This window comes from Scyliorhinus torazame, chromosome 8 (assembly GCF_047496885.1).
Source record: "Scyliorhinus torazame isolate Kashiwa2021f chromosome 8, sScyTor2.1, whole genome shotgun sequence".
Lineage (NCBI taxonomy): Eukaryota > Metazoa > Chordata > Chondrichthyes > Carcharhiniformes > Scyliorhinidae > Scyliorhinus > Scyliorhinus torazame.
In genome coordinates this window covers 214,419,111-214,425,968 of record NC_092714.1, presented here as the reverse complement: position 1 = coordinate 214,425,968, position 6,858 = coordinate 214,419,111, and positions in this window count along the sequence as shown.

Genomic DNA, 6,858 nt, shown 5'->3' with positions numbered 1-6,858 from the left:
TAGGGCACGTGCATGAACTCCTTTGGTTATTAAAGTCAATGTTACACCGACAGAAGCTGCCTTTGTGCTCTGTCCAAAGCGTGCGGGGGTGTCACGTACGTTGAGCGCAAGTGTGTGTGTGAGGGGTGGTCTTACCTCAGCCCCAGGTAAGTCTGCCCCCTTCACCCTGGGCCGCCATCAACATCCCCCCGGGCAGAGGACGGGACCGTGCGCTGCAGTGTCACAGCCGCATGCAGGGATAGTCCGGGTGGATGGTGGTACTGTGGCCATGGGTCAGACATAGTCCAACGATGTGGAGCCAGGAGCTCACCGCAGGGCGGGTTGTCATCATCCTCCATGGCCTGCAATAGACACGCGTCCACCCGCAACTGTGTGAGCCCGGCCGTTGTGCCGCAGGTGGATCGGCAATGGGGGCGGTGGTGTGCATGCGGGTGGGGTGGGTGGGGTTGGGGAGGGGGGTGAGGGTGCTGGGTGGGTGGATGGGTGGGTGGTGTGGGTGGTCGGCTGTTGCCATGGTGTGCGGTCTGTGGCCATACTACCCGATTCCCACGCCCATCTAGTCAGTGAAGCGGGCGGCTATCAGCCTGTCCCGTGCCCGCTGGGCCAGCCGGTAACGGTGGAGAGCCACCCGCCTGTGTCTAGCCCTGACCATTGCCCCCATCCCCCTCATCTGGGGAGGACTGCGCCTCTTTCTGCTGCTCCTCCACTCCGCCCTCCTCTGCCTGCGGCACATCGCCCCTCTGTTGGGCTATGTTGTGCAGGACACAGCACACCACAATGATGCGGCCGACCCTATCTGACCGATACTGGAGGGCGCCCCCAGAGAGGTCCAGGCACCTGAAACGCATCTTCAGCACGCCAAAGCACCTCTCTATCACTCCCCTTGTCGCTACATGGGCATCATTGTAGCGGTTCTCCGCCTCATTGCGTGGCCTCCGTATAGGCTTCATCAGCCACGATCGCAATGGGTAGCCCCTGTCGCCCAGCAACCAGCCCCTCAGCCGGGGATGGCGTCCCTCGTACATGCCGGGGATGGATGAGCGTGACATCACGTATGAGTCGTGTACACTGCCTGGGTAACGGGCACAGACGTGCAGGATCATCATGTGGTGGTCGCAGACCACCCGTATGTTCATCGAATAGGTCCCCTTCCGATTGGTGAACACGGCCTTGTTATCTGCAGGTGGCCGCACGGCGACGTGCATCCCATCAATCGCGCCCTGGACCATGGGGAACCCGGCCACGGCAGAGAAGCCCACGGCCTGGGCATCTTGGCTGGCCCGGTCCACAGGGAAGCGGATGTAGCGGTGCGCCATGGCATATAGGGCATCTGTCACTGCCCGGATGCACCGATGCACCGATGTCTGCGATATGCCGGACAGGTCCCCACTCCGTGCCTGGGATGACCCCGTTGCATAAAAGTTCAGGGCCACCGTAACCTTGACGGACACGGGGAGAGGGTGTCCCCCGCCAGTGCCACGCGGTGACAGGTGTGCCAGCAGGTGGCAGATGTGTGCCACGGGTTCCCGCCTCATCCGGAGTCTCCTCCTGCATTCCCGGTCTGTGACGTCCTGGTATGACTGCCGGGTGGGTGCCGGTACACACGGGGCGCCCTCGGGTGCCTCCGTTGCCGTGGGGCCGCGACGTCCTCCTCCCCCTCCTCGTCCTGTCGGTCAGGTGTCCCTCCAGCCTGGGCGGCTGCCTCCTGCCCCTATGCGGCAGCCTGCGCTGCCTCTCTGGCACGCTCCTCCTCCTCCTCCTCATCCAGGGCAACATGGACATTAGCGGCTGCCGCCACGGCGGCCAACATCGCTGGATGATCGGAAAACATGACGGCCTGGTGGGGGGGGGGGGGGGGGGGTGGGAACGACGACATGTCATCATTGCCCATATCCCCTCCTTCCCCCCAGCCAGGTGGCATGGACCGCATGGGTCCAACTGTTGGAGGCTCGCACCTGGCCAGGTGGACCAACTCATTTGACCCCCCATCACCCTCCCCGGCATGGACCCCCCCCCCATCCCCCTCCCCGGCACGGACCCCCAATCCCCCTCCCCGGCACGGACTTCCCATCCTCCTCCCCGGCACGGACCCCCCCCCCCATCCTCCTCCCCGGCACGGACACCCCCCCCCATCCTCCTCCCCGGCACGGACCCCCCATCCCCCTCCCCGGCACGGACCTCCCATCCTCCTCCCCGGCACGGACCCCCCCCATCCCCCTCCCCGGCACGGACCTCCCATCCTCCTCCCCGGCACGGACCCCCACCCCATCCTCCTCCCCAGCACGGACCCCCCACCCCCATCCCCCACCCCGGCACGGACCTCCCATCCTCCTCCCCGGCACGGACCCCCCCCTCATCCTCCTGCCCGGCACGGACCCCCCCCCCCCATCCTCCTCCCCGGCACAGACCCCCCATCCTCCTCCCCGGCACGGACCCCCCTCCCGGCACTCCCCCGGAGCCCAGCCCACTCTAACCACCCCCCCCCCCCCGCCGCACACACACACACACACAACCCGAGACACACCTCTCCCCCACACATTCAGACTGCGGCCATGCCATCGCCTGCCCAGCGGCCAACCCCCCAGGCCGTCACTCACCTCCACGCTGGTCGGCGTGAACCTGGAGCACAGGTTCACGCCGATGAAAAGGAGGTTTGATTTACGTCGACGTGACCGGTCATCACGTCGACGGGACTTCGGCCCATCCGGAAGGGAGAATATCGGCAGGCCCAAAATCGGCTGCCTTGCGCACACCCGTGCCATTCTCCGATGTCTGCGGCGCCATTAACGCCCCGCAGACTTTTCTCCCTTCAAACATCCAAAAGGCTTCAAACCTTCAAAACTGTAACACCCCAGGTCACAGTTAATATATATTTTCTGTTTTATGGCAGAGATATATCAGCTTGGTTGACTTCAGCTCCAGCACCCTGCTTTCTTCCTGCAGCTCTTTGGAAACACACAGACACACCCAAGCTGCTTTCTCAAACCTGGCTTTCTCCCTTCAAGCAGATCACAGCAAACCAGAACTTCTCAAGCTGCTGTCTCAAACTGGCTTTCTCCTTTTAAGCAGCTCACAGCAAAAACAGCCAGGCACTTTTAAACTGCTCTCAGCAAAACCAGCCAGGCACTTTTTTTAGCTGCTCTCAGCAAAACTGAAACCAAAAGCAGACGTGAGCTCAGCTCCCCCCTGTGACATCACTTCAGTAATATGATCATCTCCATTCCTTAAAGGTACATTGCTTAAACATCCATTTCTAAAAGGCACTCTCGCATGACACCTCCCCCCCAAAAAAAAAAACCATCAACTTCAAGATGGTTTAATTTTTCACTTTTGCACCATCCACTGAGAAATGCACACAGTAAATATAAATTTTCATTTAAAGAAAACAACACATTCAAACAGGTATAATAATATAGTCCATTTTTCTTTGTTCTTCTTCCTCCAACCGAAAACCTTCTCAATTGATCACATTCGTGACAAAGCATCGGCTATCACATTTTCTCATCCTGCCACATGTACTATTTTTAAATGAAATGGCTGTAACAATAAACTCCAGAGAAACAGCCTTGCATTTTTAAACTGCTCTCAGCAAAACCAGCCAGGCACATTTTTAGTTGCTCTCAGCAAAACTGAAACCAAAAGCAGAAGTGAGCTCAGCTCCCCCCCCACCCCCCACCCACCCACCCCGGTGACATCACTTCAGTAATATGATCATCTCCATTCCTTAAAGGTACATTGCTTAAACATCCATTTCTTAAAGGCACTCTCGCATGACAGTGGTGAAAAGTATTGTTCTGCATACAGCTCAGACAGAGCATTCCGTACATGAAAATGTAGAGGGCAAATATAAAATACACAATGTAAAAACATTGACACAGGCATCTGGTGCAGCATACAGGACGGTAGTACTATTCAGTAGAAAAGATGAGTGAAGAGATCAGATCAGGCCATAAGAGGGTCGTTTAGGAGCCTGGTAACAGTGTGGAAGAAGCTGTTTTTGAATCTATTCGTGCGTGTTCTCAGACTTTTGTATCTCATGCCCGATGGAAGAAGTTGGAAGAGTGAATACGCTGGGTGGGAGGGGTCTTTGATTATGCTGCCCGCTTTCCCCAGGCAGCGGGCGGTGTAGACAGAGTCAATGGATGGCAGGCGGGTTCGTGTGATGAACTGGGCGGTATTCATGACTTTCTGTAGTTTCTTACTGTGTTGGGCCGAGCAGTTGCCATACCAGGTTGTGATGCAGCCAGGTAGGATGCTTTCTATGGTGCATCTGTAAAAGTTGGTAAGAGTCAATTTCAACATGCTGAATTTCCTTAGTTTCCTAAGAAAGTACAGGCGCTGTTGTGCTTTCTTGGTCGTAGTGTCAATGTGGGTGGACCAGGACTGATTGTTGGTGATGTGCACACCTAGGAATTTGAAGCTGCCAACCATCTCCACCTCGGGTTGCCAGAAACTTGGAGGTATTATATTGTGTTCCCTCATCCAAATCATTGATATATATTGTGAGTAGCTGGTGCCCAAGCACTGATCCCTGTAGTACCCCACTAGTCATGACCTACCACTCTGATAAACCCCATTTATTCCTGCTTCCTTTTTTCCTGTCTGCTAACCAGTTCACAATCTATGCCAATATATTACTCCCAATGCCATGTGCTTTAATTTTGCACACTTACCTCTTATGTGGGACTTTAATCAAAAGCTTTATCATAAGGAGAAACTGCAGCACTTTAATATCCTTGGAGAGAAAGACACTAAGCTTACTACTCAGGTCCCAAGGAAAGAGCAAAAAGGCTAACTACAAGTTCTACAGCTACCTAGGTCAAGATTGCTCACACAAACAGAAGGGAATACGGAATGTCCTCGACCTCGAAAGGAGATCAGAACGAGATCAGAGAGATTGGTCAAGGCAACTCAGAGATTAACTCTGGAGGAAGATATAGCGGGATGTAAATACGATAGGGATAAGGACATGAGGGTAGGTGTAGAGTAAAGGGTTAACATCAGAATCACACTTGACTGGGAAAACAGACAATCCCCCAAACCCCCATCTGGACCCTGATCTCACAACAAAACAAGTCAAGGCTATTTTCAGGATCAAATTCACCAAGAGATGTGATTGGTTGCTGCTCTTCAATCCATAGAGCTATTTAAATGTTATGCATGAATGAAGAATATTATGCAGAAGTGAATGAGATTTTATTTTGGATATCAGAATTTTATTTTCAAGTCTGTATAAATTGGATATAGGGAGAATTTCCTCTGAGATTTTACTGCTCGCCCACTGTAACTTAGCCACAAGAAATCCGGGAGAACACAAGAAATCCGGGAGAACATTGGAATAGTTAAGTCTAGAGGTGGACAGATCCTGCGAGAGTCTCAGGGTGACAGCACAGAGGTGGGAAGTGAACCCATTTTGGGAGGTTTAATGGCTAGGCTCGGATAGGTAATGTGAAATGCAGCAAATATATAATTAAATTATTTTTTTAAACATTGTGCTGGCTTTTGGCACCCAACATTCGATTGTGATTGGGTCAGCAAATTAAATCTTTGAACCTCAACCCACATCCAACCTGCCCATTTCAAGGTTTAAGGGATGGACAAGTGGTGGGCAAGCACCTGCTCCCATCCGGCAAGTTAGCAATACAAGTGCTGGAAGCCTCTGATTTAACTTAATTTATAGTTTTAACTGCAGCCCATCAGGTTTTTACAGTACGGCTTGTAGGCCAGGAGGAGCAACAGTACTTTACTCTGGGCCCCAAGGTCTCCCAACCTCAGACACACCATCTAAGTCCAGTCTCCCTGTCGGGATTGGAAAATACCACTAAGATCAGACCTCTAGGATTTGCATACTCTCCCCACCTCCCTCCCATGAAGATTGGACACCCTCCCAGGTTTGTGGATTAACCCAAACCCAACATGCCCATGGATGAGACCTGTTTGGTTCCACCATCTGCACCAGAGTCCTCCCAGTCCTACTGGAAGCCAAGTCTTGTCGATTAAGTTGATTTCCAGGTGGAGCCCCATGGAATTACAACTCCACAGGATATGGGGAAACATGCATTTCTGTGTTTCCCGTCTGAAACACTAACAATGCAACATGTCACTGTTAACATCCAGGCCACCTTGTTTGTTTACTTTTAAAATCCAATACTACTTAACATCCATTACATGATGTAATGTAAAATGTATCACTGTTTTTCAAAGCCTGGTTTTCTGGGTGAATGCAGCAAAAGTAATGATAGAATAATGGTTGCCAGGTCCATACATTATGATGAAGTGATAAGTACAAAGTGGAACTTTACACAGCAGCTCACATTTTTATTGACACTAGCACTGCTTCAGTCCCCAGAGAATGCAGTGAAAATCCATTAGAAAGGTGACAAACTTATATGGATTTCTGCTGCACTGTGCCAGAACTGAGGTGCTGATAATGTCAGTTATAAAAGCAAGGTGCTATTTAATTATTGATGCCCAGTTTTGCAGAATGTTTGCCATTTAAATGTATTTTTTGGCACAACACACATAGTTTCTACTCATCCATTGATCCTGAAATTCTTTAGCTTGCAATCTCAGCATTTACACCTGGATAGCATCTCCAGTGTTGACCCGACAGAAGATTGTGGGGGTCAGTAGGAGATTAGCTCATTTTTGTGGGCTTGGCACCCTGAAGTACTACTAAGCATATCCCTTGGAATGTATTGCCCATATCAGTAAAAACCACTGATACCTGTCTCTCAGAGAGCTACTAGGCTACTCCCTCGACCCAAGCCATCATTCCTGGAACAAAGAAGACCAAACTTACAAAGAAAATGTTCTGATTTGGGGGTAAGAAGGCTTTTTAGCTGTCCTGAACACCTC